The sequence below is a fragment of the Tamandua tetradactyla genome, chromosome 24 (genome assembly GCF_023851605.1).
Source record: "Tamandua tetradactyla isolate mTamTet1 chromosome 24, mTamTet1.pri, whole genome shotgun sequence".
Taxonomy (NCBI): Eukaryota; Metazoa; Chordata; class Mammalia; order Pilosa; family Myrmecophagidae; genus Tamandua; species Tamandua tetradactyla.
The window spans coordinates 22,916,071-22,939,033 of NC_135350.1; the positions used below are offsets into that span (position 1 = coordinate 22,916,071).

The 22,963-nt window shown below is 36.0% G+C and overlaps 1 protein-coding gene and 1 pseudogene across 5 annotated transcripts in view; one reads left to right on the plus strand and one right to left on the minus strand.

Moving 5' to 3' along the window:
* PPP3CA (protein phosphatase 3 catalytic subunit alpha) overlaps positions 1–22,963 on the plus strand; it is a 350,999-nt gene that overhangs the window by 82,961 nt on the left and 245,075 nt on the right. The gene's annotated exons all lie outside the window — the stretch shown is intronic.
* On the minus strand, positions 4,937–21,068 carry LOC143668101 (protein Abitram pseudogene; annotated as a pseudogene). The gene is made up of 3 exons (XR_013168300.1): positions 20,307–21,068; positions 14,524–14,600; positions 4,937–6,193 (listed from the first exon to the last, which is right to left on the minus strand). The product of XR_013168300.1 is annotated as a protein Abitram pseudogene (transcript).

Here is a 22,963-nt window from a genome sequence, read left to right on the forward strand (position 1 = left end):
AAGTATAAGAACCAGGACTATACAACTCCTGGAAGAAAATGTTGGGAAGTGTCTTCAAGATCCTGTGGTAGTCTGTAGTTTCTTAGACTTTACACCCAAAACACAGGTAGTGAAAGAAAAAATAAATAAATGAGACCTCCTCAAAATTAAAAAGTTATGTACATCAAAGGGCATTGTCAAGAAAGTGAAAAGAAAACCCATTTAATCACAGAAAATATTTGGAAACCACATTTCTGGTAAGGATTTAATATCCAGAATATACAGATATCCTACAACTTAACAATAAAAGATATACAACCTAATTTAAAAATGGGGAGAAGACTTGGATGAACATTTCTCCAAAGAGGAAATACGAATAGCTAAAAAGCCCATGAAACAATGCTCAACATCAGTAGCTAATAAGGAAATGCAACAAAACCGCAGTGAGATTTCATTTCATACCGAGGAGAATTGACACTGTTAGAAAAAAAGAAAACTTCAAATGTAGAAGAGAATTGTTGGTAGGAATGTAAAATGGTGCAGTCCCTGTGGAAGACAGTTTGGCAATTCCTCAAGAAGCTAACTACAGAATTACCATATGATTTGGCATTCCCACACCTAGGTATATGCCTAGAAGAACTGGAGGCAGGGACTGGAATGGATATTTGCACATCAGTGTTCACCATTCTTTATTATATGTTGAGATTGTGCTAAGTGGTTAAGTAGAATGACAGATGAGACAAGGTTCCCACCTTCAAGACAACTGAAAAAAACAAAAACAAAAAACAACAACTTCAGAGCTCCTTAGTCCTTTAGTGGTAGAAATAAATGTGAAAACAGACTTTTGACTAAGGGCACACTGAGTGAGGAATACACAAAAATGGCAGAATACCTAACCCAATTTGGAGGGGTGGGTTGTGGTGGAGGTGGAGGGGAAAACTTTGTTAAGCAATTTAGGCCTCAATAACAAAAAAGTAAATTATTCCTGATATTAGAATAGTTAAGATTATGCCAGTCGGTTTTATTTTAAAATTTGTTTTAAAAAGGTAAATTGTATCAAGGTACAACCTAAGAAATTTGTTTAGCGAAACATTTTTGGTGTTTGTATATGTATCTGAATTCTTCCCACCCCATTTTTTTGTCCATCTTTTATCTTAGTTTGTGGCTGAGTTACATTGTTTCAGTCCCTGGGGAGAAAGCCTTTCCTCTTAATAAACAGCAGGAAGCTGTCCATTTCCGGTGGTGCTGACTCATGCAGCAACAGGAAGACAAAGGATGCCTGAAAATGGGAGGGGGGTGGGGTAAGACCCCTTCTTTCCAAAAAAAGGGACATACTAAAGCCAGAATTACAAAGCAGTGTATGTAATATATTAGTGAGCCAAGGATTAGATGTTTTTGGCTTTATTTAGTACATTTTCATTTGTGTTTCGTTTTTTCATTTGTGTTTCGTTCTTATTCTACTGCCTTACCCATGAGAAAGTGATTCCTAATGCTTAACTACTTTTTAAACTTATGCTTACCTTCTCCAATCAGGAGGTAAAAGCGGGATGTCATGTTTGCATACTTAACATCAGTTTCTATTTGTAGTAGGTGGTATACATGGGGGAAAAATGGATCATTTCTATATGTAGGCACAATCATGCTTGACACCAATAATTTTTTGTTTTGTTTTTGCGGTTTTACTGAGATAAAATGGATAGATTTGTACAGATCGAAAGGAAGAAAGAGAATTATTGAATGAATAACTGTCTAGCTAAATGCATGAATTGTTAGCGTTTGTGAAGTTCATAAGTTAATTGTTCATTCAGTGCTGCTTTTTAATCATTGAGTCCTGTAAAACATGGGGAGAACATTTAAAGAGAAATCCAGGTAGTTGAGAAGACTGGTGGGAAGGAGTGATATTTGGAAAATAATGCTGTGTGATGTTAATTCTCTGAGGGATCTTGAGTAGAAGGAGCACATGTCTGAAGTGGCAGATAGGTTTGTCAGTGGCTAAAACTAGCTGCCCGTCCCCAATCCAGACAGAAATACCCCATCTTCATACGTTTCAGGTGCAGAGTTTCTTCTGTGTTTTTTTTTCTTTTTGATTTTATAATGCATTATTATAGAAATTTAGCCACAGAATAATTTATTGTAGAGGGAAGCACAGTTTGATACAGGTGAAATGAGTTTTCTGGTGAAATTCATACAGTCACGGATCTTGCCTATTTAGGAAGAAGTCAGGAACTTTGCAGTCCGTGTAATACAGTGCACTGTCTAACTAAAAAGTATTAGATCTGATTTTCACATGTAGTTTATGGGATTGTTATGGAAAGTTCACATAGTCCACACTGTTGAATCTCTTTTGGCAGAAAAATTTTTACAAAAAGGACTTTTAGGCCATGATTTGTTGAATGCAGATGATAGTGACACTGCTAGTTAAAAATGGATCTTATCTCATTGTTGAGGCTGATGTAGACCATTAGGGCCTCTTGGTAATGTACTAGGGGCCATTTAATCTGTAAATTAAGAAAGAAAAACTATTCAAGTTAAAGAGAGTGAATCTAAAAGAAATTGGGCATATCTTTTTGCCAGTGTCCAAAGGTGCCCTTTCTAGGAGTTAAACCATAATATAACCATTTACATAGACTGAGAAGTGTGAAAACTTTTTTTGGTACCTCATTTCTTGTAGCATAATGGTTCTTAAATAATCATCAAGCGTTAAGCATTAATTGTGCCTTTAAGTGTTCTTTTAGGAACTTTAGGCATTATGCAGTGTGGCTTTCATTGGTACCTCAGAATTGCAAGGAAACTTAGCTTGCACACTCATATCTAGTACCTGATATTGGAAATTCCTCTATATCTGTGATAAAGCAATAGATTGAGATGTAAATTTACAACAGTCAATGAAGTTTTTATTTTTAAAGTATATTTTGGGTTATGTATACACATGTGGCTTATATTCTTCATGTGACTCATATTTGCTTCTTTTTATGAAATAACTATAGCTACTTTAAGAAACACAGATGTTAGAAAATAAAAATGCCGTAAACTCCGCACCTGCTTTTTCATTTTGGTCTTTTGCAAATTGCTGTCTTTACATAATATTCCTCCAAGAACTTGATTGCAATGTAGTATACTCTAAAATAAGTATTACATATTTTCATTACTACCCCACCTGTTACGTGTCCTTAATTCCATTTATGGGAACTCTACCTAACATGTAATTGAAATACACAGCAACCAACTCTATGCCACAGAGGTTATCCTAAGAAAACACCAATTTGTGAAATGTTAACATGCTCCTGCTCCAGGAGAAACCTATGACTAGCTGAGAGAAGCTGGCAAGGGAAAGGCCATATTTGCGCTGATACTGCTTTTTTGGACAGCTGCCACATTTGGACTCTTATCTTCCAAATATCTGTGTGTTTATCTTCCTCATGATGTTCATGTTTAGGTGCTTATGAGAGCAGTATGCTTTCTGTGTTTCACCCCTGCGAAACAAAGTGAACAGCATTGTAGCATTGTCTGTATTTCCAACAATTCAATAAAAATTGAATGAGTGCCTATTGATATCATGAGTTTTTCTGGGTTCTGGGGACATAGCAGTAAACAAAATACATAAAATTGCCTATTAACCTGGAGATAATATTCTTTTTCATTTCTTTTGATTTGGTAATCAGTTTATGGCTAGTCCATTGAATGATTATTATTGAACATTGTTTCTTCCATTTAATAGGCACTTCTGTGCATGATAGGAAGAAAGACAGAAGTGAATAGAATTTTTTCCCTGACTTTGTGGATGGGAATAACAATTCAGTATTGTTTATTTGAATTCTAAAATGGAAGTTAGAAAGAAGTAGATTAGAAAAGATAGTTCAGAGCCATATTGTGAAAACCTTGAGTAACAACTTAAGAAGGTTTCATTTAATTCACTTGTGAATGTGAAACTAGTGAAGATTTTGTGAAGTAGTGTAAGTGAAGATTTTAAGCAGTATGATTGCTGCTGGGCTTCTGGAGGTTATTCTGTCATCAAAGCATAGGGTAAATTATAGTCTAAATCTTAAGTAAGGTGTAAATGCAATTTGAATGCAAAGATTTATTATAATCTGTTGAAGGCAATGGATTGATAAATAGACCAGTTAGGTTGATATCATATTTTAGGGGGCAATAATGAGCATCTAAGCCAGTATAGTTAAAATGTCATGTAGTGAAAATATAACTATATGAAAGGCCTACAATCTACTATATAAATGAAAGATGCTTAGGATGACAGAGCAGGATGGGATGGGTCGTGAATGACCCAAGGGTTCTGGTTTGCCAGCAGAAGAGAATAGTGGGCTTGTAGATAAATGGGGATGTTAGAATTTGGGAGAACAATTTAAGCAAAGTAGAAATGAGAGAACCTATATAGCACAGGTAAGAAGGTGAATAGAAATGAGCTGTAAGAGCAGGCTGGGGGCAATCTTTGTGTTTAAGACAGTCATTGAGGAGGGGAAGCAATCACAAGAGTATTGAGTTAAGGGATAACAGGACCAGGGGACAGGTCTTCTTTTCTTCCTTTTTTTTCCTTCCTTTCTTTCCACACAGAAAGTAGTTTTTGTAGGAAGAAAGGAAAGAGCCAATCCATAAGGAGAATCTGCTAATGTGAAAGAAATGTTCAGCCTAAGTGAAAACAATGAACAATGGGCTATTGTGGTTCATGAGGTAATTTCAAGAGAAAATAAGTGGAAGGTTCACTTTGCCAAGGAGGGGATCTGTGCTTAAAACTCAGAGAAAGGAGTGAAGGGAGAGGAGATTGAGGGAACAGAATTTTGGGTTGTTGAGGAGGACGGCTGTGGTTTCTTAAACAGCCGTGGGCCTCAGTCTTCTTGGCAAAGTTTTTGAAGGCAGTTAGACATTACTAAAAGATGAGAAAAATGAAGAAATGCTTACTAATTTGGGACTGTTTCGGTTTCCTAAAGCTGCCAAAATGCAATATATGAGAAATAGGTTGGCTTTTTTTCGATGGGGTTTTATTAGGTTACAATTTTACAGTTCTAAGCCATGAAAATGTCCAAGTTAAGACATCTGAGGAAAGGCTGCTGGCATCTGGGGTTCCTCCATCACGTGGGAAGGAACATGGCGACATTTGCTAGTCCTTCTCTTCTTGGTTTTGATTTCCAAATGGCTCTCTCTCTCCACGTGTCTCTGGGCATTTCTCTCTTCTCTGAATTTCATCTGTCTTTTATGCACTCAGAAAGAACTCCAGCAAGGGAATTAAGACCCACCTGGAATGGGCTGGGCCACATCTCCATGGAAACATCCTAATCAAAAGGTCCCACTCAACCATAAGTCTGCCCTCACAGGTTGGCTTAAGAGAACATGGCCTTTTATGGGGTACTTGACAGTTTCAAACCAGCACAGGGACCATTAGACATAACAAATGAATTTGGTGACTGTCCCTATATAACTTTCATAGTCAGTTTCTTCTGGACTGAATAAATAATGTTTAGCAAGAACCCCTATAAGCCAGCTCATTAAAAAAAAAATCAAATTCCAAGATTGGGTTCATGAACATGACGTACAGATCAAATCATGATATTGTCCTTGGCTCTTGTAGCTGCTTAAGGAAAATGTCTTAAATACACACAAGTCATGGCCATTTGGTTCATAGGTATGTTACTTACATGTGTGACTAATGTAAAGCCTAATGTTTTTCAGCAAATGTAAATAATATGCCATTAGGATTATTATGGGATTTGAATCATGGGTTCTTTTAGGTGTAGAGTCAAGAGAAAGTTGCAATTCTATTATCTCCCATTTATGAGTAGTTAGATGCCTGCAGTATTACTCTTGTGTATTGTTATAACTGTCTACCGTTCACCTTTTTATAGTGGTATTGACATATCTAGGTACTGTTCCAGGTAAAGATAGTGTTTGGGTTGGTTCTAGCCTTGTGTTTCCATAGTGCTACAGAGTCAGAGTAAGAACTGAGAGATCAGAAGCCTCCCTTCTTCCCTGCTAAAGGCCCAGTAATCACTGCCTGTCACCTTAAGAATGCAGTTACTGAGGTATGACAGTTTTGCCCTCTTTTCTTAGTTTTCTTCAACTGATAATTACTGTATGCAGGTATTTTTGCAGAAAAGAAGTAATGTCTCCATACCATTTGCTTTAATTGAAGATACTGTAATGAGAATTTAAAGATTTTTGTCCTTCTCCACATTGATTTTTAATTCACAACATTAGTGAAGCCCTGAAAAGAAGGAGAAATTCTTTGAACTAAAAATGTTAAAAACTTTCAGTATTAAGTTAACAATTATATAAATAGTATGGGTATTAATGAGTAAATACTAGTATATAAACCGTGATTATAAATTCTTATACAAAAATATCAGTATCTTGTACTTAATTTTTTGAACAATTTTAGTAATTTTGTCATCCTGAAGTTCACTTTTGTTAATATTATAAATAAGTCTAATTTCCCAAAGATAGTGTATATTAAAATCAAAGTCTTAGACAGGGAAGTTTAAATAGAGAGAAGTATTTACATTTTTATGTATGTCTTTTTTTTTTTTAGAATAATCTGTTTACATAATGACAATGACATTCTGATTTATTATTACGAATATGATTATGTATACTAGTAAAGAATTCTCAAAGAATTCTACCAAATAGTAATGATTTGTTTCTATGTATCATTGCTTTAAAATTTGAGCATAGACGTCTATAATTGTTCATATATATTCAGTGATTTTCTAATAGCATAAAAATTAAAATTACAGAAACATCTTTCTGCCTGCATTTTCCTGTAATGGATATGAAGAGTAATAGGCATTGCCTTAGAATCACAGCAATTTAAGATTCAAAGAAATGATAAAATTAATATTAGCTAATGTTTAGTTTCTGCTTACTTGGTGTCAGCCACTACGCTAGTGCTTTTGTGTTTATTAACTTAAGACATCATTAAGGTAGTTTTTCATATGTATTTTTTTGTTTGCTAGACACCAGGCTAGAAATTGGTAAAAAAATAACACTGAATTCCTACTTTAAAGGAACTTCTAATATAGAGCAGAAGTGGGGGGAAAAAGAATACGTAATAAGAGTTTTCGTGGTCACCTCTGAAAGAATAACAATTAAAATGATATCCATAAACATGGCGTCTCTTCTGGACTTAGTACTGGGCCTTCAATTATCTTTTTTTCACTCCATTGGCCTTTCCTTTCTTCATAATGGTCCCTTTGGTTCCCCTCACTCATAATGTCTCTGTCATCTGCTTTTCATTCCCAATGTTGTTATTAGTCCAAACCCATTTGTCTCTTGATAAATAATTTTGATACCCTTCTATGACGTCCTGTGGTCATACCTGCAACTGTCAGCAGACATGTCTTTTCCTGTCATACACTCTTCAGTTTACAACCCTTTAGTCTTTCTCCATTCTGTTCTAAATCAAAGGCATTTAACCTCCCTTTCCACCTTATTGTTCTCTGTTGTGACTTTTTTTTTTGAGAGCAAAATCCTACTACTCGTAGAAGGACCTCAATTTACTGTTTTCTCAGGACATGTCCTCTGCTCTGCCATGCTCCCTGTTTTTGCGCCTTTGTACATTTTGTCTGCCACAGCCACCCCTGGTCTCAACGTCCTTTATTTTTTTTTTCCAAAGTACACTTATTTCATCCTTCAGAAAGTATTTGTTGAGTCAATTTATTATCTAATAAGAGATGGTTAATTTGGGATCTGATTTTAGATGTTAGATGGATTTAAACATTAGGCTGCTATTTCATGTAAAGGCAATGTTGAGGCATTTCAGTAGTTGAAGCGTGGCATTTAGAAGTGACCTCGAATATTATTCCTTTCCTTAAACCTCTTGATGGTTTCCTTTTACTTGCAGGTTGAAATCTAAGCTCCATCCATTACTGCATCCTCATTTGTACCTTCAAAAGGCCCCCATGTGCTTCAGAGCCTTTGTACATTGTCCTTTCTTTCCCTGAAATGTGCTTTTCCTCTACTTTACCAGATTTGCTGTTGTCTCCTTTAGAAGTCCTTCCCTAAACTGTCTGCTGCCCCCAGTCTCATAAAATGTGGGCTCCTTACTCTTCCATTCTTGTGCTTACAGCCCTCAAAGCAGTTGGCATAGCACAATTCTGTACTGTAATTATTTGATTACTTAATTGTCTTTCCCATGAGGTTGTGAGCACCTGGAGTACAGACACGTTCTCATCCCAAGTATATATCACCATTTCTAGCACATCAGAGGCCCTAAATAACTATTAATATTAATAGAAATAGAATTTTATTTGTATTTTAAATGAGCCATTAACCTATCCTCATATCTAATGCGTATTCTGTGGAGTACTTGAATTATCCTCTAGTATTTATGTTTTAGCACGCAGGCAACCAAGGTCCATGCAGTTAATGAGGATGCGGAAATCTGCACTTACATATTATTTCATTCCTAGGAAATGGATGAAGTCCCAAGGAAGAGGCAGTTTGGTAAGAAGGTGTTTATCTGACTTGACATCGTAACATTATGAGTGGTTTGAAAAGGACAGTCAGAGATGGTAATTTGGGAACTGTGTGCCCCATGCAACATTCCTCTTAATTGAAAGCAAGAGCTTGGTGGTCAAATTCAATAAATGAGAGAGGACAGCATCATTTCTGATCATATCTTCTTTAAGTTCATCAATATAAAAATCATTTTTTTCTTCATGTTCATTTTTTTCCAACCTTGACTTTTTTTGAGACTTTATTAGGTAATTCTTTCATTTTTTAATGACTTGACTTTGAAATACCTTCAAACTTGTAGGATGGTTACAAAAATAATATAAACCCCATACAGAGAACTCCATCAGACCCCCCCAATGCACAAATACCCAGATCCACCAATTTTAATATTTCTCAACATTTGCCATGTTTGTCATTCTATTTGTCTGTCTGTCTTATCAGTCCATTTGCTGTATACTTAAGTGTAGGTTCTATGCGTCATGCTCCTTAAATACTTAATATTGACATGTACATTTCTTCAGAGCAAGGATATTCACTTATATACCTTATATACTTATATATCATTTTGATGGATATGGAACTCATGGTTGGCATTTTTTTGTTTTCACCATTGTAACTATGTCATCTCATTGCCTTCTTGCCTCCATGGTTTCTGATGAGAACTCAGCATTTAATCTTATTGATGCTCCCTTTTATGTGATATGTTGCTTCTTTCTTGCAGCTTTCAGGATTCTCTCTTTATCTTTGGCATTCAGCAGTTTGATTATAATATGCTGTGGCATGGGGCTATTTGGATTTATCCTGTTTGATGTTCATTGAGTATCTTGGATGTGTATATTCATGTCTTCCATTAAATTGGGGGAGTTTCCAGCTATTATACTTTTAATATTCTCTCTGCCCCCTTACTCTTTCTTTCCTTCTGGGACTCCCACAATGAATATATTGATATGCTTAATGTATCTTACCAGTCCCTCAGGTTTTGTTCACTTTTCTTCATTCTTTGACCTTTTTTGCTCCTCGATCATATGGTTTCAATTGTTTTATCTTCAGGTTCACTGATTCTTATCTCTGCCAGCTCTAATCTGCTGTTGAACCCCTCTATGGAATTTTTACTTTCTGTTGCTATAATGAGTCTTGTGGTCATCAGCTCTGCTTAGTTCCTTTTTATAATTTCTGTCTTTTTATTCATATTCTGTTTGTGTTCATCTATTGTTTTTCTGATTTCCTTTAGGTCTTTGTTCCTGTTTCCTTTAAATATTGAGCATATTTAGGACCACTTTTTAAATGTCTTTATCTTGTGTATTCCAGGTCTGGTCTTCTTCAAATTGATGGCTTTTAATCCTTTAATCTCATTTGCTTGGGCCATTACTTCCTGTTTCTTTGTGTGTTTTGTAATCTTTGGTGAAACTTGGGCACTTTGATATTTTAATGTGTTATTGCTGGAATTTAGACTCTGAGACATCTGTTCCTTAAGTTTGTCTCCAGCTAGTGTTATGACAGAGCTTTCCTTGAATGTTAGAAGCTAACAAAAAAAAAAAAAAAGAGGGAGAAAAGAAAACACTTTTCCCAGTCTTTGCAGATTGAATTGTGCAAGTGCTATCCTCAGGGCTTATTTATACAGTGAATTTAGAGAATAGCTCCAGGCCAAAGCATAGGGGCCTCCCTGGTCCTTTCTGTATCTCCCTCTTGTCTTGGGCTTGCACATGTGGCCCTAGAAATTCCCCCATTTAAATACTTGCTAATGGTCCCCTCTTCCTTAGGTAACAGTTTCCTCATGGTCCTGGGCACTGCACTGTGTGTCCTACAACTAGCAATCCCTTGCCCCAGGCAGGATGACTTGTCTACATTCCATCGGAGAGCTTGGTGAACAACATTCTATACACAGGATAAGTTCTGGGACTTTGATTACCTCAGGCCACCACCAGACAGATCTGGTCAGATGTACATGCTCCTGGTATGTGCATGAGGGTTAGTCTGGAACCTGCACCAAGCGTTTGCATTGGGAGTGAGGCTGGCTCCATGCTGAGGAGGTGAAGACTGGGGGAGGGGCCACCCAGGCTGCCAGGGAATCCTACTTTTTTAAGAGGCCTTTTTCTTAATTTGTGGGTTGGACTGTTACTTCAGTCTTTTAACTGTTTTCTGGAGCTTTGAGAAAGATATTTCTGTCAGTTCTTGCTAGTTACTGAAAGCTTCTGTGGAGAAACAGAACTCATAAATATTGCCTCACTTCACCAGGTAATTTTTAATTTTAAGTGAGAGAGATTGGTCATCTAGTTTTCAATAATTAATTTGTATAATGTATTAGTGATAATCACATAACAAGAACCATATCTAAATCTAATGACTCCATTGAAAAAAATGTATATACTTACTTTGAATATAAATAAAAAATGTATAGAGATGTATTTAACTATTATTTTTCTTTCTTGTCTTCATTGATGGCTTTACATATTGTAACAAAATTTAAGGAACAAAATAAGAATATGGGAACTGATGAAAGAAAATAAAGATATTGGGTGAAAAGTAAGTAAATGGAGGAGGGGAAGCTTTAAAAATAGGGTGGGATTAACAATTTTTACTATTATATCTAAGACACTTGGCAAGAAAATAAACCTGTTGAGGTATAAAATTATTCTACTTTTTATTTGCATGTATAAAGGTACTTCATCCATAGAGAGCTAATAATTTGTAAATTCCACATTCCCTTTGGATGCTGTTTTAAGAATACAATGTTTTCTTTCCTGGTAAAGTAAGCAAAGTACATTTGCCTATGTCACTTTACTTGTTTTATTCACCTGGATTACATAATTAGGTCTTTCTTAATATTTTGAACAAATGACCAATGAAATTTATCAGATGGCTCAATTTTATTCTTTTGAGATCACATTAACTGGGTTATGTTTGGCTTGAGGCAATATTTTATGTTTGTTGTTAATTTTGTGTGTTTTTTATTTGACTTATCATTTGAGTTTGGAATTTAGCCACTTGTTACCTTTCATTCAGCTTTTCCCTCAAAATTTTGACAAAAAGAGCATAAGTGAACAAAATATGCTTTGTTTATATTTTTCCAGGTGGTTCATTTTCAGTTATTCATTATCCAAATCACTATTCATGAAAAAAAAAAAAGAGTTCCTTCTTTTCTAGGATTATGTTCTCCAGGGCTGTTTATTTGTAATAATCTTCCAATTCTAGGCCAGCTTAGTTAGAAATACACAAGATTAAATAGCTGAAGTAAACAGAGTTTCAAGTATTACTGCATACTGTTGAAAAGATAATAGACTATAAGAAAACAGAATTCAACAGAATGCTTATGGGAAACAGTAGTAATGTAAAGTTTTGTTCTACCTGTATATATTTTTTTCTTTTAATCATCTAGGTCAGAGGTTGGAAAGAGTAGTGTGAAGGCTGCCCTCCAGTTCAAAAAAAAATTATTTGGCTTGCAAAGAGTCGCAGTTTGCATAGTTTCCAACAAGGGCTCAGAAGCTTCACATAATGTCCAATGTTTCATAGCTGCTTTCTTTAATAAGGGCATGTATTATGAGTATTCCATTTTACTACTTCTATCTGTCTCTCTCCCTGCCTTAGTTTGAAAGCTGCTGGAATGCCGTATACCAGAAAAGGAATGGCTTTTCTAAAGGAGAATTTAATAAGTTATAAGTTTACAGTTCTAAAGAAGTAAAAGTGTCCAAATTAAGGCACCAACAAGAGGTTACCTTCACTCAAGAAAGGCCAATGGGTCAGGAACACCATTGTCAGCTGAAAAGTCATATGGCTGGCATCTGCTGGTCCCGTGCTCCTGGGCTTCGTTGCTTTCAGACTCTGTTCCTGTGGGGATTCCTCACCTTACTTCTCCAGAGCTGGCTTTCATTGCTTGGCTTCACTTGGCTCTCTCCAGGCTCTGGCTTGTTTGACATCTCATGGATTAAGTCTGTTGGGCTCCAAGCATCTCCAGACATCCATGTGTCTGTCCTCTGAAGCAACTGTTCTCCAAGCGTCTGTATCTGCTCTGTGTGTTGGCCCTGAGGCTTTTGTTATTCTAGCTCTCTCCAAAATGTTTCCTCTTTTAAAGGATTCCAGTATACTAATCAAGCCCCACCTGGAATGGGTAGAGTCACATCTCTAATAAAAATGTCACACCCACGGTTGGGCATGTCACATCTCCATGGAGATAATCTAATCAAAGTTTCCAACCTACAATGTTGGATCAGGTTTAAAAGAAATAGCTGCCTCCACAAGATTGAATCAGGATTAAAACATGGCTTTTCTGGGTACATTATACTTTCAAACTGGCACCCCCTACACATATTCATTTACTTTATCCTTCTGGTGTTTATGGGCAATTGTGTGTGTTACCCTTTCTTGGGTGATTAAATGAGATACTTGTGTGATTATTATTTTAATTTGGCAAATTATTGTGAGAAATAGAAGGTCATTTGCCCGCCGGTCTGTGCAAGGGACATATAGAATCTTGCTAACACTGAGGCTAAGGTACAGAAGTTGGTGCAGTAAACTGAATTTTATGTGTATCTGTACATGGCACATTTTTCTACAAGCTAAATAGTGATTGCTTACTGGTTTCCAAAATACAGCTCATGAAGAAAGTTCAAAAGAACATTTTTTATACTTTCCTTCATGCCCTTCAGAAGTCATTAAAATATTTGTTTTACATTAAAGATTAAAAAAAAAAAGACCCAATTACTGGCTTGGAATTAAAACTTAAGAAATTCAAATGTAAATGTGACCTACAATAACTTCCCATTTACTAATCAAGTGGTGTGTCATTTAAAAACAAAACAACAACAGAAAAAAAATAACACAGAGAGAGAGATAAACAGAAATAGTACCTCCCTTGCAGGAAATAATTGCATTGACAGAATCTATAAGAAAAGAAATTAATGCCTTAGTTGATTTACTTGATATAAATGAAGTGCTTACATTATGTGAAGGTGTATTAAATACTCTGTCTATTTCAAAGTCTGTGTTTTAGTGCAAAATTGTTAATTAGTATAAGAATCAGTACATTAAGATAGTCTCCTTTGGGGAGACTTCCCAGTAATTGTTGTCAGACCAGTTAAGTAACTCAATATACGTTTCCAATTTGGTATTGTGAAAATAGAGATCAAGAGATGATAATTTGCATAGCATATCTAGATTGCAGCTCTACTTTGAGTGGTATCTTAATGGACAAAAAATAAAGCTAATGTCAGTTAGATGATAATGCAGTTAAATGGTTTTTCCTTGGCTGAGCAAAGGAATTGACAATTTAATTAATGGATCAGTGTCAGGATAGAGAGATGCTTGTCGTGGTGAACAGGGGACTCTGAACTTGTGTGTGTGTACATGATGGGGTTGGCAAAAACAGAAAAACAACAGCAAAGACAAAAACGGAAGAACCCAAAGCCTAGGAGAACATGAAAAGTAGAAATACAAAGTTTTGACAATGGAAAATAAGAACCTGGAATTTAGAAAGCTCCCTCCTTTGAGTTAAGAAACACTTGTTGCTGTATTTTCTTTTTTTAATGTTTTTCATGCCATCATATTGCTCTCTTCAGGTATTCAGAAACATTTGTTGATTGATTGAATGCAAGATGTATTTTGCAGCAATTAGGAACCAAGACTGGCACTGATGCCTAGGCCCTATTTAGAAATTCTGTTTTAATTTATATGGGATGTGGTTCAAGCAAGCATTAGTTTTTGTTTAAGGCCAGGGTTAAGAGCCATTGAACTAGTTATGCTTATTATAAGTGAAAGAAAGATTCTGTATTTTCATATACTGTGCAATATAGCTACTGCCTAGTGATATATATTTTTCCTTAGGTTCTTGATAAGATTGAGAGCCAAAAAAGGGGAAAATATCCCTAAGAATATGTGATTTTCACTCTCCAGCTTAAATGTGTTTTCACAAGTCCCTACACACCACACATATATATGTGGGTGCGTGCATGTCATAAATGTGTTAATTTCATATGAGTCATGGATTATGTAGGTGCAGTCTCAGTTTTGATTCTCTCTGGTTGCTTGCTCTCCAGTGTCCCACCCTCTTCATGCTCCTTAGAGCCCTCATTCCCTAAGAGAGCTTACCTGAGCCACAGGGTCAACTATGGCTGTAGAGCTTAATGCAAATTTTCTTCTCAGCAAGGTAGCTGGCCCACTAATTACTGGAAAAAGATGAATAGTTATTGTAGTTAAAATCAACCGGATTTTCATTTTTCTAATTATTCTTAGAAGGCATTATGTATAGTTGAAGCTTACCAAGTGTTTCAGTTTGCTAAAGCTGCTGGAATGCAATATACCAGAAATGGATTGCTTTTTATAAAGGGGATTTATTAAGTTACAAGTTTACAGTTCTAAGGCCACAAAAATGTACAAACTATGGCATCCAGAGAAAGATACCTTGACTCCAAAGAGAGGCCAGTGTCTGTCACATGGGAAAGCACGTGGCTGGCATTTCCTGGGCCTTTGCTTATGGGTGTGTTGCTTCCAGCTTCTGATTCTGGTGGCTTTCTATATCGGCTCCCCAGGCATCTCCAAACGCCTTTGTCTGAACTTTCTTCAAAATGTTTTCTAGTGTCAACTCTCTTAAGGACTCCGGTAACTAATTAAGACATGCCTTGAATGGGTGGGATCACATCTCCATCTACTCAAAGGGTCACACTCACAACTGGGTAGGTCACATCTCTATGGAAACAATCAAAGGTTCAACCCTACAATAGGTCTGCCCCCCCCACAAGATTGGATTAGGATTAAAAGAACATGGCTTTTCAGGGTACATAACAGTTTCAAACCAGCATACCAAGCATATTGTAGTCCTAGGAAAATAAAACCATGAGAGTTAAGAAACTTGGATCACAGTCTCAGATTTTTAGGGACCACATAACTCTGTGACTTTGAACAATTTATTTACATGCCTTTGCCTCATTTTCCTTTCTGTAAAATGAGAGGATTGAATGAGGCAATCATGAAGGCTCCTATCCCCCAAAACGAATTTTTATTATTAGTTTCAAAAGACATAAGCATCCCCTTGAGGCTAAGTACTATTTTCCCAACATAAAAAAAAAAAAAAAAATCCAGTCAAAAATTAGATGAAAACAAACAAAAATTAGATGAAAATGGATTATCTCACCAATTTATGTAATTGTGTATAATTCATATTTTATAGGTATTTTAATTGGAATGTGGCTCATAATTATGAATTAAGACTACATCCATCTAGAAATATTTTTATAATCTTGGGTGAGGGTGAAGAGGTGGCTGTATGTGTGTACGTTTGTTATTGGCTTCAGGTGTTTCTGTAAAATATGGATAATACTGCCTTTATCACCTATTTGCAGAAAGATTATTAGTAAAATAGGGAGGGGATTGGTGGATGCCTCCTTTTCTACCAAAGAAAAGAGAAATATAAAAACTGCTATATTAAAATCAGTCTTTATATTATACTTTTGTTGATAGTCAATATTTAAGTCACTGAATGATTCTTAAAAAAATCTTCGAAAATAATTTTTGTTATTGTATAGTAAGGTTATTAATCTTCCCGAATATTCATGTTTTAATCTTATAGAACGATGTAAGTAGTCAGAGTGGATTATCTGAATTCTTAGGAGAAAAACATTAATATATTTCTCTTCATTTCTTTTTTTTTTTGTTAACACTACATCCATATAGAGTTTAAGTAGTTTTAAAATGAGGTCTTTAGAAGAATATGTGAGAAAACTCATGATAATTCTGTAATTAATTTGGGAGTTCGCAGAGCCCATAGTTAATCAGGTATTTTGAATTAATATCCAAATCTCTGGCCAAGGCTTTGAAGTGGTATCATTGATTCTTTTGCAGAAAATGAAAGTCTGATTTTCCCTAAGTTAAAAAAATTTCAGTATTTCAGTAGTTTATGAAGGATGAAGCTTGTTTTTGTTTTGTTTTTTCCATAAACTAATGTACTTAAAAAAACACAAGTGCTGGGTGGTGTCTGCAAATGCTTTGGAAGAATGCAGTGGTTTGGGATATGCCTTAAAAAATCTGGCAGCTATAAGAATTTTGGAGCAATAATGTTACAAAAAGGTAGACAAAATACCTTGTTATAAATACTAAAAAGTAAAGAAATTCATACTGTAGCTGCAAATGTAAGGTTCTGGTTCTGAAGTCCTCAAGGCTAGATACGTAGGGTGTTGTCCCTTTTATGTAATTTTTACAGTGTCCCTTCCTCATGAGTGAGAACCCACTATACCTATTATCATTCTTGAAGGAGTTACCCTTTGATTTGCTGGAAGAGAGCCTTGACTCTGCCAGATTTACCTGTTCAGTCTTGGAAATGAGATGTAAGTTGCTAGACCTCAGATTCCTTATTTCTAAACTGACTGTTATTAAGGGTACCTAAGATAGTTTTATGATGATGAATTAAAACAGCAGTGCTTATAAAGTGTTTAGCGTAGAGACTACTACGTAGCAAATGATAAGTAAAAGCTGATAATGCTTTTGTTATCTTGCCTGTGTGCCAAAACACATTTGTTCTTTGCCATTGGTTTGTCCTTTTTCTGCGAAAGTAATGCCTCTAAACTTTTTTTTTCATTCTTCATCTGTAAAGGTCACATGTATTCCCTGGGACAGTGAAAATATTTAAGTGGTTTACTTTAATGAATCTTGCTTTCTAGCTTATTCCAGGTAGAAATAACCAGAAAGTAGGTGTTGAGTTTAATTAGAAACAGAAATTAACATTTTTTTTGAGGATAATTCACCTGATGATGATAATTCAGAAGTGACTGTGAGATTTATCATAGGGTAGTTTCTGGAATTAATTCATTTATATGAGCACAGGTTGTTCTTTTAGGACAGAGGAAGATAGTTTGGACTTACATCTTAGAGAAATAGAAAGATTCAATATGTTACACATACTCATTCTTTAGCTAATAATTTGAAGTGTCAGGGTCGTGCCTAATGGCTGAAACAGAACTTTGCCCTTAGTGAAGAAATATCACTAGGAAGCTCTAATATGAAGACTTATTTTGATGAGATAGTTATCATTTTAGAAAGATATTAGGTACTCTTATATCTACTGAATTGGTACTAGGAAAGTAAAAGGTTTCCTGGGAAACCAGATAAGCCATTTGAGAAACGATTTTATCAGTTCATTTAAATTTTGTGTTATACTTTGTATTCTGTTTTGAACTGAATTGCTCTGTAAGCAGATTAAGTAAGTTTTAAATTATTATGTTCCTAATACTACACACACACACACACACACACACACACACACACATACACATGCACATGTATTTTCTTTGTTATCTCAGTGTTATCTAAGAAAATTTTAAATGAGAGATGATGTGAAATCCCACGATGCCAACATCTTTTGGGTATGATCTGCCCTACCTTCAGAAGACTGAGCAGCTGAAGATTAGTCATTAAGAGAATCTCATATCCGTAGAACTGTATTTTTACAGTAATACTTTCTAAACTGGTCACCTAGCTAAAATTGGCTAAGATTGAATACAGCAGTTTCTTCCTTGAAAGGAAGGAGTAATTAGTATTAAAATTGGTTAGAAATTTTCCTATGTTCTGTGCCCTGACCGTCTTAACAGTATATTAGCATATACTTTTGAAACTGTGTCTGTGGTTCACATAGAAAATCATCGGAACATGAGGCTGATGCAGTGGTAGCATTCACAAAATTTATCAGCCTCAGAGAACAGAGTATGTGATAGAATATGCACATACTTATTTTAATTCACCAATGTAGATTTATGCCTAGATGAAAATCAACATCTTTTAGGATGGTATAGTTGTTTTTTTATGCAAGGAATATCAAACACGGTAGAGAGTCTATAAGTTGTTCTGGACATAATGATTTCCATGTAGCACTGTGAATAAATTTGGGATTTAATGTGATGTGCTTTATAATTATAGCCAGGTTACTTTTACATCGCTTTAATGAGTACAGCAGATACACTTAAATGAGTACATTTTGTTAAACTAATACTCAGATATCTCATGTTAAACTTTATTGGAAGAAATTTCTGACTAGTATAATAAAACATGCAGCTATTAAGGAAATGCTCCCCAGTGTGGGGACTGGTATTTGGGAGTAGAGGGAGGATTGTTGCTGGGATTTATTGGTCTCCCAGTTGACCCTGGTCATTGTGGAATCTAGAACATGATGCCACAGATTGGGAATTGGACTAAGAACCTGGATAGTTACATGCTTTGTTTTTTTTTTCCCTAGTTGGCTGAAAAAAGAATCTTCTGACTAGAAATAGGATATTGCCACTATAAGCCAAGGAAGTGGTGGGTAGAGAGCCAGCAGTAACAGGCTTATTGTGTATGTTTGTTGAATGGATGATTGCTTACCTTTCAGCTAGGAGAGAAAGACGATAACCACAAAATGGAAAAGAAAAATGCTCAGCAATATGATTCCTATCAGCTGGACTCATGACCTATATTCTGACTAGATTCCAAATCAAATTTATCTCAAGGACACATGAAAGGAAACAGTTGGCATGTGGGGTAGTAGAGTGCAATGATAAAAGATGAGGAAAACACTTGCAATGTTGTTTTCCTGAGAGAGAAAAGAGAAGGAAGTGTTTGCAGTAATAAAAATATTTAAATATAAACCGAAGGAAACCTCTGGTTCCCGTTCTTTGTAGAAGGGGAAACCCAAAGCAGAGATTAAGAGGTATAATCTGCTTTCTAGATGGAGTAAACTGAAGACTGAAAAATAGAAACCAGGTCTTCTGACTTTGGGCACATACCAGATGCTGTTTTGAGTACTGTAGAGACCTGGGTGAAAATCCTAATTTGGAGTATTATATTGGATTTCCAGAATCAGTAGTATGCTTATTTGTTTTTTCTCAAAGAGATTTAATTTCCCAAGGTTGGTGGATTCCTAAAAAAAATTGGTTTTCTGAGAGGAAAAGGATTCCTTTCAAACTGAAGACTTCATTGCCAACTTCGAAAGTAGGATCCAAGCTAACCAATTCTCCTTTCTGCGTCTTTATCAAAGGAAAGCTCACCAGACTCTTTAGGGTAGGGGGTGAGACCGGGAGCAGGAAATGGGTGGTGTCTGGGAAGTGGTTTAGCTCTCTGAAGGGTAAATTAGAAAAGAGAAAAAGTTCAAAGTAATGAAAAATTCTCCAGGGAGAGATTTACAGTTACTTGACAAAATCACACCTTTCCCATCAAAGCAAAGCAATTTAGCTTAAATGGTATTGACTGTTTCCACATGGGAAGGAAAAGGCCCACTCTTTCAGAGAGATGAGGAACATAACAGTTGCCTTTTGTCCAAGAGGATGAGAATACCTATGAATAAAAGACCCAAGTTTGGGTGGCATAGTAGCCTCCTCTCAGATACCCATTTCTCTTTCTTTTGCTTGCTTGCAGTTCATTAGTTCATCAGAAAAACTGGGCCGACTGACCATGAAGATACAGATGAAAAACAAATTCCTTTACTTTAGTGCAGTCCATTTGGATAGCTCCCTAAATACACTCTAGGTTGTCCAATTACTTTGTGATGTTTTCTACAGCTATTGTATTCTGCAGTGTTGTGAGATTTTTTGCCATTGTTAAATTTATAAGAATTCAGCATTTGTACTCCAGATTTAGTGTTATTGATTAACATCATTTTTTTTCCCCTAGCCATTTTTTTTTGGGTATGGAAGACCAGTAGATTTTATTTAGTTTTGTTTTTAACTTCAAACTGATGGGAAAAGTGAGGCAAAAACAATAACCATGCTGTAACGTTCAAACAGAAATATACCAAAATAATGTCTACTTCTGGGTTATAGAATGAGGGTAAAGTACTTTTACTTTGCTACTTAAAACTTTCCAGTGTTTTCCAAATTTTTCTCAAAGTATTTTAAAAAAATCAGAAAACATACCTTGCCTGTTCATTGTTAGAAAGAGAGGAACAGTACATGGGAAACGAGCAGAGCAGATCTGGGAGGCAGAAGACAAAAAGGGAACCCAGGCTTGATACATAAGACAAAATGAGCAAAGTCGAATAAGTGAAGGCTCACTCTCCTGCGGATGGCCGGCTATGACTTACGCTTCACAAATCTGTTCTCGTTTAGTGCACTGATTGTTTAGGCCAGGTAAGTATAATACTCCCAAGTCAGTTCTTACTCCGTCTCAATCCTCACGACACAGCTGTCATGGCATTAATACGTTTCTTCACGACTTCTTCATATTGCTTTTGTGTCAGTAACCCTTCTGTGATGCTTTTACTTTCTTCAAATTTGGGTAACACAACTGCAATGTAGCCCTCAGTTGATGGCTAGATATGGTGTATTCTTCTGCATCTGAGCAGTAAATCTTACACAGAGGTGCAAGTTCTGTGAGAAACTGTGCCCGCCGCTTAAATTTCCCAGAGACCTTGTTCTGAAGCCTGCTACAGTTGGTACTGATCTGATAAGAAATGCTCTTAATAGTTTTTCCACTTTGAAGAACCGGATGAGATCCTGCCAATGTGATGACGCATATTCGGTTAGAGTGCTGCAATATACAGTGGTCCTCACAGGGTTTTCCTTTGACATCAGCTTTGTACCAGCGAGTGAAGTAACGATCCACTAGCGATGGCACAGCTGGCTCGTCGGGCGCGGGCTGGGTAGCCATGGCGACCTCCCGCGCGCACCCGTGCCCCCTCCCCCCCCCCCCCCCCCGAACACGGGCGCTCTCCCCTAGCCATTTTTATTACTACTTCTGGGATCATACCTCCTTTTAAAAATAATTATTTGTTCATTTACATGTTCATTTGCTCTTACAGCAAATATTTTTTAGATATCTACTGTCTGCCAGGAATTTTATATGCATAATATTTATAAACTTGTTTTGAACACTGTTTCCTTTGTTGTAATGGACTTGAGGAATTTTTTTGGTCACTTTTTGTAGACAGTGAAAATACATTCTGAATTTTCTAGGTGGACGATAGAGAAAAATACTTGAGTATGTTCCTAAGTACATTCTAAATATAAATAAATCATAATTGAGGACAAATTTTCTCAATAAGTAAAATGTTTATGGTTAAATGTGAATCCTTTTACACATCCATTAATATTGCCTATTGGGAAGTATATAATACTCTGCATGTTTCAGGAATGAAGGTATATATTATCTATTTTAGTCAAAATAGCACTTTATAGAACCTGCTGCATATCACAATTTTAAGTATTTTACAACATTGATTCCTTTGATTATCACAGCCACCCTATCTGATACTGTTAAGGTATTAAGTCAGTAGTTCCTGGTTTGCACACTGTAAGGAGGTTAAAACAGTCCACAAAGAATATATATTTGTGTACTTTATAACAAACTGATAAGTTTCCAGTATCAAATAAAATAGCCGGAAACCTGCTTATTGGGTTCTGGCTTGAGCCTGGAGCACTGAGAAAATTTGCAGCTGGAGGCCTCTGACCCCACTGTTGGGTGTAAGGGAGCGAATTTCCAACTCACTTATTAAATTTTTCTTTCCTTAGGGCATTAACTTACCTTATCTCTATTAAGCAATACCCCACCATACATTTATTATAAAGGAATAAGAAAGAAGACAAAAACAAAACTAATCAGGAGTAAACAATAATGTGGAAGTATCTTTAAAGTTCATTGTAAAGATGTGGAAACTGAATCTTAGAAAGATTAAGCAACCTGTCCAGAAGCACCTGGCATGGCTATGATAGACTCTCTAAACTGGCATATTTAGATTCACATCCCACCTCTACTGTAGTTGGATGATACTGACAAATTACTTACTCCTCTAGAACCTCAGTTTCTTCATGTGTAAAAACAAAACAGTGATGAAATTTACTTCACAGTATGAATGAGAATACTAAACAAAATAATCTACTTCAAAGTATATAGTTCAGAGCTTCGTTTCAGTGTAAGCACACAATCAATGCTAATTTTCCTTTTTCCTCACTATCTCTTACACTCCATGATTTATTCTGCTACCCTAGGACACAACTCTGAGGTTATGATGCTACTCAAGGGACTAGATGATTCTGCTGGCAAATATTCTTGAAACACACAGCTGCTTCTTAACAGGTCTATTAATCCTTCCATCTTTAAAATTCTAAGATCATAGTATCTCACTTTACCTTGATCACACTTCTTAACAGTCATTTAACTGCTCCATTTCCTTTGTGTCTGTGATTTATTTGATACGGTTGAGTACTAACTAACACAAGTGAACAGGCAGTCTTGCTAGCCAAATATTTGTCTTTGGAGACTTCCAACAATTGTGATTGCTCTACTCTTACAGCACATGTGGTTCCACTTCTAGCAGGTGGACACTTGAAATTTCTAGCTGTGTTTACGTGCCATCACATAATTAGCAACCTGTTATAAATTATCCAGCCAGTGATGATTTGTCAAAATGAACAATAGCTGGGATTGTAGATTGCTGACTTTCATATTGTAACCTGAAAGATGCATCTTTTTTCTGCTTGGAATGAAAACTCTTTTGACATTCAGTGATTTTTTTAAATTAGCTATATTGATTGACTCTAGTCAATAGCAAAGTAATATAGTATGCATGTCAGGC